Source organism: Balaenoptera physalus (assembly GCF_965194825.1).
Source record: "Balaenoptera physalus genome assembly, chromosome: 2".
Lineage (NCBI taxonomy): Eukaryota > Metazoa > Chordata > Mammalia > Artiodactyla > Balaenopteridae > Balaenoptera > Balaenoptera physalus.
The window spans coordinates 27,656,064-27,668,807 of record NC_138883.1 but is presented as its reverse complement, the minus strand read 5'-3'; the positions used below and the strand labels follow the sequence as shown (position 1 = coordinate 27,668,807).

Here is a 12,744-nt window from a genome sequence, read left to right as displayed (position 1 = left end):
AGCACAGGATTTATGGTCTCAAGTTGCTTCCCCTCATTCATACAGTGAGGGGACTCAAGAAAGAGCTACTAGGAAAGGGTTTTCCAAACCTCAGTCGCTTGAATACCATCTCCGTGGTTTTTGCCAAATCTGTGTGCCATCTATCTATTATTTCCTTCCTATTTTTCATTAAATTAAGTAACATATTTTGCTGGAGTGCTCACAATCCACTCTAGCCTTCCCATAAGCAATATATTCATGAAGTCACTGATTCATGAAATCAGGTTTGATATGCTACCTGTCCATTTTCTTCTAGAATATTTTAAAATAAATATGCATCCATTAAAACTGTGTAAATGTTCACTCATGTACTATCTAAAATCCTCCCATAGAGGGAGGTATACATATCATTAGAGGTATATGCATCACACCTTGGGAACATTATCCTAGAAAAGCCCATGTGCTAAGAGGCATGTAGTTCCAGACCCCTCAATTCAACACAGTTTGGACGTCAACCCTAAGAATATTTTTTGAGAGTCTATTTAGTGAAAAACTATGCTTTTATATCCTCTTGCTGCAGAAGTTAAGGTTCAGAGCAAGAAACAGAAGCCACTCAAGGTATTTTAAACCAGAAGAAAATTAATAATTTTATAATTTTCTGAAGGGTTGGAGGACTGAGCTCCCTCTTGGAATGAAAACCAGAGCACTGCAGAACTGACCTGCCAGGGGAACCATGACTCGTCCATAACCAGAAGGCTACTAATGAGACTGCTCGATTTAAGAATTCACCACCATGGCTGTAATCCAGGGATCAGGTACCATCTCTGCCACCTCTGCCCCAAGTTCCACTTGACACTCATGGATCTGGAAATTGAACACTGGACTGCTGCTGCTGTAGATGTCCACATGACTTTGACATTGCTCTTCAGCAGACATAACCAAAGCATCAGAAAGGTGCCCCCTGACTCTCTTCTGCCATTTAAATCTCTCACGAGTGCACTTAATGGACGGAGCCTAATGTGCATCATCCAGAACCCTAGCCACGAGGGATTTGGAGAAACAAAGTTTATAGCTCTCTCGCTTTTAAGAAGACCCAGTAAAAAGTGGAACTGTTTGCTGAAAGCCAATTAATCTCACCTAATACATTACCTGTCAGTGGCAGCTCTGCTGCTGATTCCCAGTGAACTAAGGAATCACTGAGCCAAAGGAAAAAAACCAAGATCAATGTAGGTTGTTAACAAACAGTTGTTCTTTTGTGAATTGGAGATGTCTCTGTGTGTGTGTGTGTGTGTGTGTGTGTGTGTATGTGTTTGTAAAGGCGGGTTTTGTGTAATCTGAAAGTATACATTTGCAAACGTACTGGCTAAGTCAATAAAAAGTGACCTTGGTAGCACAAATTGACATGCCATGCCAAAAACCTCAATGGCTACTCACCGCCTGTGGAAGGGAAGTCCGGTAATTGCCTCCTGTTCTATGCCTTTTATCAGTTGGCCTTGACACCCAGCATGTTCTGAGACAGGACTCGACTCTAGTCAAAAAGGTCTGGTAATTGACAACAAGCCCCAAACCGTCCTCCTCCCTGCCTTTCCTGTCAACAGGGCTCTGCTTGGAAAGCAGTTTCTTCTTCTCTACTTACCTGAATCTTAATCTTCCTTCAAGGCCCAGTTCTGTGCTCCTTCGCTTTCTAAAACAGGCTTTGCTCTCTCACTCTCTGCTCCCTCTTTAGTAAAAACTATTCCCCTCAGTTGGGACCTGATTTCCACCCTCCTAGGCTCCCTTTCTGGTGTTCCCCTCCCTGTAACCCACTAGGGGAAGTGCTGCAACCCTGTGCTCTGCCTATGCTTGGCAAATCCACCCACAGCATGTGAAACCACCTCCCATTTCACTGCCCTGGAAAGAAAAAGACTTGGGAGGAGGGTGGTCTTGAGTTAAGGACTGAATCTGGTAGATCCTTACAAGTGGTGACACCAAAGCTTTAGCCAAATCATCAGCTGTGCAAAAGAAAACCTGGAGCTGTTGAAAATGGAATTGCTCTGCATATGATAAAGGGAGACATGGGGTTGGCTTCTGAGAGGCAGGAAGAGGTAAAGTAGTGCAGAATGGGAAGCTGGAGAGGGGAGAGAGAGCCAATCATCATGAAGGACCTCTAAGGAAAGAAATGCTTAGTGCTCTTGGGGGGATGATAGGGTGCATGTCTCAAACCTTGGTAAGGTCTCCTGCTCCCACCAAGGCCACAGTGAGTGGCTTTTTGGACCAAGACTGAAATGGGACTGAGCTCCAGATCTGGGCTGTCATGGAACAGAACAGAGACCCTTCACAGGGATGGCAAGAAGATTCACAGACTGACTTAGTTCAGGGGAAGGAGGCGCTTGGCCCCAGACGTAACAATGACCACCAGAATCCTTCAAGAGATCAGATAAACCATGGGGTTTATGTGTGTGCAATCGCTGACTGTGTGCAATCAGGATGGTGCAAGGGCACCCCTCCCGGGAGCTCATCAGAAGGCAGACTCCACTTCCACACTCACCATAAGCCTCATGTGGAACCAATACCTGCCAGTTAGGATTCCAAAACTCCATCTGATTCCTAGCTCCTGTAGTAGACAGAATTTCTAAAATGGTCCCTGACCCCACCTCCACCCCCCACAGAGAGCCTAATCTCTGCCTATGATGAGACATGACTCCTGTGATTATGGCATGTTATACGGCACAGTTGACCTTAAGACAGAGAGATTATCCAGGTGGGCCTGATCTAATCACATGGTCCCTTAGGAGCAGAGAGTTTTCTCAGCTGGCAGCAGAAGAGGATGTTGGAAATTCAGGGCATGAGGGAGATTTGATACACTGTTGATGGCGCTGAAGATATAAGGGGCCACTTGAGAAAGAATGTGGGTGGTGTCTAGGAGCAGAGAGTGGTCGACCCTGGCTGGCAGCCAGCAAGGAAACTGGGACCTCAGTTCTACAGCCACAAGGAACTGGATTTTGCCAATACCTGGATGAATTTGGAAGTGGGTTCCTCCCCAGGGCCTCCAGATAAGAGCCCAGCTTGGTTGATACCTTAACCTCAGCCTTGCGAGAACCTAAGCAGAGAGCCCAACTAAGCCTGCTGGGCTTCTGACCTACAGAACTGTCAGCTAATACATGGGTTTCATTTTGAGCCACTAAGTTTGTGGTGATTTGTTATGCAGCAGTAAAAAATGAATACACCCCCTGTCCCCTGCCTAGTGTTGACCTCGGCATCACCTTCTGGCCCTATGGGCCTCATGCATCCTTTTATTATAGGATGATTTAGTTGGGACCCCTTTTCTTACCCACTCAGTATTTGTCACACTCTACTGACCATATGTGAACGCAGGTCTAGCCTCCCTTGGACTGTTCCATCTGGGGGGATCCTTGAGCTGTACCTGCAAGGCCTCTGGTGTACTGTGCACCTTTTTCCCTCCAGTTGTTTAGGTAATTGCAACATTTAACTGACCTGGACTAGAGTCCCATATCTAATGGGACCATGACATTTATTACCTATATGCCCAACACCTAGCACTGTGCCTAGCACATAGTTGGTGCTCAATAATATTGTTGATGATGCTGGTGAATACAGAGAGAAGGAAATCTCTGGATCAGCCCCATCACACATTCCCAGTGTTGGCATTTGGTGCTCCAGCCATGTTGCACTATGTGCAGTTCCCAGGAGACACCATGGTCTCCCTTGCCTCTGAGTTCCTCCACCCCTAACCTGATTTTCCTCTGCCCTCACCCCCTGTACCTTCCTCCCTCTTTCAACTGGCTAACTCTTCTTATTTTTCAGCTCCCAGCTTAAATATGACATTGTAATTGTCATTTGGCTTGTCTTAAATCCCTACTAGGTGGTTGTATATTCTATGATGGTGAGATATGCTTCCCTTTTTCTTTTGTGACTCCAGCACGTTTATAGTGTAGGTTCTCAGTAAACATTTGTGGAATGGCCATGCCTCTTCATCACCTGGGAATCCTGTTACAGTGCAGATTCTGATTCTTATATCTAGGTGGGGCCTGAGATTCTGTATTTCTAACAAACTCCAGGTGATGCTGATGCTGCTGGTCCATGGACTACACTTTGAGTAGCAAGGTAATAAATAGGGTAGAGACTCCTACCATTACCCCATTGCGGCAAAAAGTGTGCATTTGAGAGAAGCTGAACAAGGTTTAGGGTGCAAATAATGGCCAGGGGACAAAATTTCCCCTGTCATTGCTAAGCCGGCTGACTCATTGACAGAGATGGAGCCAATAACCTTGGCCTTATTAACAACTGAGCTAACTGCCACAGACCAATAAATAACAACATTTGGCTGATTTGCATTTCAAAATTGTTTCCTTCCCTTGTTCACACTCTACAGCAGGTGCTAATGAACCATGAAATGTCTGAAGCATTGGCAGCAAGGTAGAAAAGAGGCAGAGTTGACCCATGCCTAACAAATAATGATCCTTAAAAAACAAGAGCTACAAAATTCAATGTGGTATTCTGGATTGGATCCTGGAACAGAAAAAAGATATTAGCAGAAAAACTGGTGAAATCAGAATAAAGTACCGAGTTTAGTTAATAGTAATGTACCAGTGTTAGTTTCTTAGTTCTGACAAATGTACTGTTAGGAGAAACTGGGCAAGGGATATATACAAACTCTCTGTATTATCTATGCAAGTTTTCTGTAAATCAAAAATTAGTCAAAAATAGCGTCTCGCGCGGGGCAGGAGTTGACAGACGGTCTCTGGCTGGATTTCGGCGGCCCGGGACCGCGGAAGAGGCTCCCGAGGGCGGCCGCGATGCCGAGCCCGCAGAGGATGCCTTTGGTGTTTCATGAAGAATATTTCTAGATATATCACAGACGTTAAGCCTTTGCCACCCAACATAAAAGATAGACTGTTAAAAATAATGAGCGTGCAGGGGCAGATAACAAATTCAAATATCAGTGAGATTTTACATCCTGAGTCCAAACTCTAGATCTACGAAGCTGTGATATTTCAGCTACTGCTCTCCTGCACATATGTAACTGCAGAAAACTGAAGAAGTTAAATTTATTTTTTTTTTTTTATTATTTTTTTTTTTTAATAAATTTATTTATTTATTTATTTTTGGCTGCGTTGGGTCTTCGTTGCTGTGCACGGGCTCTCTCCAGCTGCGGCAAGCGGGGGCCACTCTTCGCTGCGGTGCGCGGGCCTCTCACTGCCGCGGCCTCTCTTGCTGCGGAGCACGGGCTCCAGGCGCGCAGGCTTCAGTAGTTGTGGCTCGCAGGCTTCAGTAGTTGCGGCACGTGGGCCCAGCAGCTGTGGCCCGCGGGCTCCAGAGCCCAGGCCCAGCAGCCGTGGCGCACGGGCTCAGCCGCTCCACAGCACGCGGGATCCCCCCAGGCCAGGGCCCGAACCCCTGCCCCCTGCACTGGCAGGCAAACCCCCAACCACTGCGCCACCAGGGAAGCCCAAGAAGTTAAATTTAAATTCCTCAAAAGAAAACAAAATTTCCATAACTTCAAAAGGAATAAAAGCTGTGGATTCACCTTGTTCTTACCTGCATGAAGCTTCTTTGAAAAGATGCTTCAATCTCACTGATGAAGGAGTCCTTGCTCTTGCACTCAATTGCCGGCTGCTAAAGTTAGGGACTTCCCTCGTGGCGCAGCGGTTAAGAATCTGCCTGCCAGTGCAGGGGACGCGGGTTCGAGCCCTGGTCCGGGGGAGATCCCACATGCCGCGGAGCAACTAAGCCCGTGCGCAGCAACTACTGAGCCCGCACTCTAGAGCCTGTGACCCACAACTACTGAGCCCGCGTGCTGCAACTACTGAAGCCTGCACGCCTGAGCCCGTGCTCTGCAACCAGAGAAGCCACCGCAATGAGAAGCCCGCGCACCGCAACGAAGAGTAGCCCCCGCTCGCAGCAACTAGAGAAAGCCCGCACAGAGCAACGAAGACCCAATGCAGCCAAAAATAAATAAATGAAATTAAAAAAAAAAAAAGATCATTGATTTAGGTGGCTGCTTAGATATTACTGATGTGTCCTTGCAGACATTAGGAGAAAGCTGCCCATTTTTGCAGAGTGTTGATTTTTCAGCTACTCAGGTATCTCACAGTGGTGTGGTTGTGCTTGTTAGTGGACCTAGTGCCAAGAAATTAGAGGAAACTCATATGGGGTATTGTGTGAATGTGACTGATGAGGCTGTAGAAGCTGTCCTTACTTGCTGTCCTCAGATATGTATATTACTCTTCCACGGATGCCCCTTGATAACAGACCATTCGCGAGAAGTCTTGGAGCAATTAGTAGGTCCAAACAAACTAAAGCAAGTGATGTGGACTGTATATTGATGCTTATTGAAGCTTATCAAAGCTATGATCTTCATACTACTTTCCCAGGAAACAATGATGTAGAGACTGGCTTTCCAATAATATGATTTATGCTTTGAAGTTAACCAGACTCTTAAACATTTTAATAGTGCTATTATTTCTAAGTTTGTTTGAGGAGTGATAGTTCTTGAAATGGCAATCCTAGCATGCCCTCTGATGTATTTCGGGAGGGTAATGTGTTTGTTTCTTAAATAACAAAGTTTTAAATTACCTGTTTTCCCTGGAAATTACCTTCTCCTATCTAGATATTTGAACTGCTATAAGAGAAGTTTACCAATATGGATAAACATTAGGAGAATTCTAAGTAAAGGTATTTTTAAAAGCAAAAAAAAAAAAAAAGTCAAAAATAAAAAGTTTATTAAAAGAATCAAGAGCTAGACTGTATTGGTTTTCTTTACTTTGCATAATGGTATTATAAGTTTCTGAAAATGTAAAAAAATTGCCATTGACTTAATAAAAAATTGGAAATGTGTGCTCATGGGAAAAAATCTCCAACTAAAACTCAGTAGCAATCAAGGAAAGAGTTAGAGGATGGCTGGTCCCAATGGCACACCTGCAAGGTAGCATACCAGTGATACCTACACTCCAAATTGCTTTGCCATACATCATGACTCCAAGATATTCTGACTGCTCTTTTCTCCTGATTCCCACCTTCATTTATTCAGCATATCAGGAGTTTCTTCCATTCTTGAGAATCTCTTGATTCTACACTCAGGATTCAGGGTATCTTTGTTTGTTTGTGTAACAATATTATCTTAAAGACTTGGTCATGGTGTCACATTTTACCTCAACTGTGTTTGCTTATATACCAGAGATTCTAAGCCTGGTGAAGCCATGGACTTGAACTGATCCATCATTGCATGTCCAGCACCTGACTCTTAATTGGGCAAATAATTATTTGTTGGATGGATGAATAAAGGAGATGCTTCAGCATTTGAAGTGAATTCTTGCCTGAAAAACACAAATTTTCCAATGATATTTCATTATGTAAATATATCCCTTTGATGGAACTTGATGAAACTTGCAAGGCCTTCAGGTCTTGTAAAGAAACATCATCAGGCCTTTTTCCAGCTCTGGTGAATTCATGGAAAGTCATGAAGATCCTATTAACTCTTATGGAAACTATGGCTTTAACTAAAACAGTGTAGAATGAGTGTGCTCTGGTCTCAAGGGGCTGCTCCCTGGGATCTGCACTGAGGCCCAGGGTCTGAGCTGGCCACAGAGGTATGGTCAGTTGCTGTGCTGTCTAAGGTTTATGTATGCATTGCTTTGTCTGTCCTGCAGTACCTGCTTCCCTAAGTAAGCTGCTCTGCTCCCACTCCAATGTGCTAGGAAAGGAACTCACAGTTCGTCTGTCTCCCTGGTAGGCCTGTGGCCCCTGCCAGGCCAATCAGAGACTTCTCTGTGGTTTTTAAAGCTTGAAGCTGGAGGAGAATTGGCCTTTGCCTTTTAGAGCATGGAATTGGGAGGAGGTGATACAAGGGCAGGTGTCAGCCTCCTTCCCTGTCACATGGAGAAAATCTACAGAAGGATAGAGGGGCCTCAGTCAAGATACAGAAATGCAAAGAGAAAAAGAAACCTAATATCCACGGTTAAGGGTCTGAGTCCAATTGCACTTTAGGCCACCTCATTCCCTGAACTTCCCGGTTATGAGAGCCAACAAATGCCCTTTTTCCTTAGGCAGATTTGGGTTTTTGTCAGTTGCCATGGAGAGTTCTGCCATGGAGAGTTCTATAATCCTGGAGAAACGTGTGCAATTTCCTTCCCACACTTAATGGGGACTAGTACCAGCTCAGCCAGGGAAACAGCTCTGTGGGCCTCTGCTTGGACAGAGTGCTGTGGCAGAGAAGGCCAGTTGCCCTCCCCAAACTCAGGCTCTCCCTTCCCTTGCAGACACTGTCACTGGGGGATTGGCACCTCACACCCAGACTCTACTTCCCATCTCCTCCTACGTTTAGGTGGGAACGCATGGTAAGCTCTCACCAAGGGAATGTGAGGGGAAGTGACATGTGTCAATTCCAGGCTGGAAGGCAATGAAGAAGCAGGGGTTCCTCACCATTCTCTCCTTTTTGCTTCCCATTAGCTGGATAAAGAGGGTTCTGAGACCTTCAAGGATAGCAGAGCCACAGTTGGAAGGAGGCTTGGTCCTGCCTTAAGGCCAGGAAAACTCCCCTTTGACTGTTATGTGAGTGAGAAATAAACTTTTATGGTGTAAGCCACTGAAATGTTGGGGATTTGTTTGATACAGCAGCTAGCACCACTCTAATACATTTCCAAGAGCTGGCTGGCGCTGGGTTTAGTTGAAGATTCTGTAAGTACGAAGATTCACAGGCAAAGCTTAAGAGAGAGAGGCCCAGAGGTGAAACAAGAGCTGAATTCTATGGTCAAGTCCAAGGGATGATTTCAAGGATGGAAACAGAAGACAAAGTCGGATGGTCAGCTACCAGGTTGGCCCTGAAAGAAGTAGTGAGTGGGGAATTAGAGCAGGGGCAGATACGAGGTGAGAGCCAACCAAGCGGGATGCCTCTGGCTTGGTTTTTGTGGCTGCCAGCAGCGTGGAACATGGGTGGGTCTTCCTGGTGTAGAGGGCCAGGGGCGGGGTGGGCAGGAAGCACAGGTAGCCTGAGGGAATGGTGCCAGGTGTCAAACCAGGGGGATGAGTAGAATCCACAAACAGGAAGTCAGTCATGACATCAGAACCTTCAAGTCCTGGGAACATGTCGGGATGTAGAACAGGAAGCAGGTCAAGGCAAGTGGTTTAGAACTAATGACAGAGCTATTTTGGAAGCCTCGTTCTCCGTGGAGTCTTGGGATGGGCCTGGTAGGTAAAGGAAAGGGAGGTAGCAGGCCAGGTGGGGATGGGGCCAAAGGACGAGCACACACCCTATCCAAAGGGGGCAGCTGTTGCTCAGCTCCTGCAGATCATTGCAGTGTGGACGTGCAACCCAGTGTCTTCAGATCCTCCAATTTTTCAAGAAAAGCAGGAAATCCGGATTTTTTTTTTTCTTTTTGGTGGGGCAGGGGGGGAGTGAAATCTCCTGATTTTTAAATGCTGGCAACTAATTCAAAAATTTGAAAAACAGCCTGTAGGCCAAAGAAAACACATTCACAGTCTGAATTGGCTCACAGGCTGCCAGCTTTGGGCCTCCGGCTTAAAGGAAATGGGCAGAAACAAAAACATGTAAAAAACAAAACCAGAAAACATGAAAATCATTCATAGTTCCCCCTGATTTCCAAACACCACAAGATACTACTAGAAGAAGAGCTTTGCTACCACCGCTCACAAAACCACAATATGTTTGGCCTTCAGAAAAGCTATGGACTTCTGGAAAGCTATGGGCTTCTGCCAGAGAAGTACCTTGTAGTTCCCCAAATCTGTTGCAGTTTTCTCAAAATTCGACCTATAGCTTTGATGGAGTGAGCTAATTTTCTTTCATCTTTCTCTCAGGCACACCAGGTTTTCTTTTGTTGTTTGTTTGTTTGTTTTGGTATATCAGTTTTTAGGTTGACTTTCTTTTCTGAAAGGCCATCTACTCTATCTTGACAGCTGTGTTTCCAGTAAGAGCAATTACCTGAGTGAAGGCAATTTAGAGAAACAGTACGTGAGCCAAATAAGAGTTTGGCTAACTAAATTTTATGATAGGAAATGCTTCCAGGCCAAAAACCTCAAAAAGTGATCAAAGCTTTTCAAAGACTGGATCTAACTAGTTCAGTTTATTAACCTTGGCCTGTGTCCGAGCCAGGGTTTTTAGAGGATGTGGCAAATACAGAATCTGATTTTTTTAAGATGTGGTCTCTTAGGGGGTATGTGTCTACGTGACTGGCTGCTGAACTCTTCATTTTTGGTGCCCCAACTTAGTATCTAGCTTAAGGCTTTGTACATCCCAACTGTCATATTTGCCCAGGACTGAGATGTTTTTCCTGGGATGTAGAACTTTCAGTACTAAAACTGGGACAGCTTTGGGCAAACTAGGACAGCTGTTCACCCTACACCCCAACGTCCTTTTCTCAGGGTTCATGCTGTGAAGTTCTGAGACCTTTTGACTGTCCCTTAAAAAAATAATAAAAAACAAAAAACCAACTACAACAATGCTGCACTCTCCTGGTTTTCTTCCTGTTTCTCTAATTGCTCTTACTCATCTTCTTTGCTGCATTCTCTTCCTCCCCTTCCCCCTCAACTATGAATTGCACCTCAAGGTCCAGCCCTTGGGCTTCTGTTCTATTTTCTGCCCATGAGTCTCAGTGGACTCATATTTACATGGAAGATTTCCACATTTAGATCTTGAGCTCATAGTCCTACTTGAGATCCAACCCTCCAGCTCCAACAATTTCACGAATAATTTCCATTGGGATGTCCTTGATCATCTTCGAGCCCCATCCAGCTTGCACTCACTCACCTAGTATCCTCTTCTATTAGAAGCAACAGCGTCCTTGTCCTTTGCTGGGTGATGGGTACATTGTTATTTTCATGTGCTGTATATGTCTGAAACTGTCGACAGTAAATTGTTTTTAACAATCAAAAAAAAAAAAAAGAGGAAGAAGAAGAAGAAGCAACAGGAGAGCACGGCACTGTTGTAGTTGTTTTTTTGTTTTTTATTGTTTTTTTAAGGGACAGTCAAAAGGTGTCAAAACTTCTTTTGAAGCCGTCAGTCTCAAATCCTAAAGATGCTAATCCCAAATTAGCATCCATGCATTGTATTATGTAACCACAGCAGCTACTATACTGCCAGGCACATTGAAGGGACTCAGTAAATGCTTGGTGAACCAAATCATATCTTGGGAAAGGAGTCCAAGGAGGAGGACATGTCATAGCATCCAACCAGAGGCTCAAGACATCCAAGGAAGTACCCAAGATTTCCAGAGAGAAGCCAAGCAAAGATCTGGCAGATCTGGCAGATCTTGCAGATCTGGCAGATCTGGCAGTTCTGGTCCCTGCAGACATAGTAAATTCAAATCTTCGCTGAGGCAACTTCAACGACAGACATTTGACCACCTATTAATTAAGTTAACTCAAGTGCTATTAAATTTCTAGTTCACTTTGTGTTATGTTGATATATTTTTCAGGGGCATTCAAAGATATTTCCAAGGTTCCAGACAATGATAAATGTTAACATGACACATATGGATTCTATTTTTTTGCTTTACTTGCTGGGTTCCTGACAAAGAAGTCTGTCTTTAATTACCAAATGCTCAGAACCAGAGGAAGCTAGTGGCCGGAATCTAGGTCTTTCTCTTTCGTCCTCTGCTCTTTCCCACATTCTTTTTTCTTCTTAAAAAAAAAAAAGTATTTATAAGGTAATAATTTATTTTTTGTTATAATTTCATGTTTTTTGATAATCTTTTTTATTGAAATATAGTTGATTTACAATGATGTGTTAATTTCTGCTGTACAGCAAAGTGATTCTGTTATACATACATATACATATATATATATATACATATATATATATTCTTTTTTTAATATTCTTTTCCATTCTGGTTTATCACAGGGTATTGAATATAGTTCCCTGTGTTATATAGTAGGACCTTGTTGTTTATCCATTCTGTATACAATAGTTTGCATCTACTAACCCCAAACTCCCAATTTATCCCTCCCCCACCTCTTCTCCCCTTGGCAACCGCAAGTCTGTTCTTTATGTCTGTGAGTCTGTTTCTGTTTTGTAGATAAGTTCATTTGTGTTATATTTTTAGGTTTCACATATAAGTGATATCATATGGTATTTGTCTTTCTCTTCCTGACTTACTTCACTTAGTATGATAACCTCTAGGTTCATCCATGTTGCTGCAAAAGGCATTATTTCATTCTTTTTTATGGCTGAGTAGTATTCTGTTCTATATATGTACCACATCTTCTTTATCCATTCAAGACAATCATTTATTTAAAACATACTTTTGAAATAGAGCTATACCATATTTTGAGGGGGGCCAACAGCTTGGAAACATTGCTCTTATCTTTAGGAAAATCCTCCTCTCAGTGGGTCTTCGTTTTCCCCAAGTCCGGGGATTCCCCAGAGTCCTTTTTCTTTGCATCTATAACTCAGATAACACCCCTCAGACTCGAATTTCCCAAGCTTGGCACTATTGACATTTGGGGATGGATAATTCTCTGATGGGGGAGGGTGCTATTCTGTGCATTCTGAGATTCTCAGCAACATCCCAGGCCTCTACCCTCCAGATGTCAGGAACACACACACACAAACACACACACACACACACACACACGTGCACCTTCCAGTTGTGACAACCAAAATTGTCACCAGACATTGCCAATATCTCCTGGGGGCAAGCTGCCCGTGGTTGAGGATCACTTTCCTTGATTCTTTTACTCAGAAATGAAAGCAGGGCCCATTAGCCTGCACCCCTGCAATGTCTCTTTCCCTTCGGGCCAGGTCCCAGCCAG

At 44.1% G+C, this 12,744-nt stretch overlaps 1 pseudogene across 1 annotated transcript; it reads left to right on the top strand.

Moving 5' to 3' along the window:
• The first annotated feature begins 1,265 nt into the window (after positions 1-1,265).
• On the top strand, positions 1,266-6,668 carry LOC309655952 (protein AMN1 homolog; annotated as a pseudogene). Its single transcript has 3 exons — positions 1,266-5,018; positions 5,434-5,601; positions 5,961-6,668. The product of its transcript is annotated as a protein AMN1 homolog (transcript).
• The last annotated feature ends 6,076 nt before the right edge of the window (positions 6,669-12,744 follow it).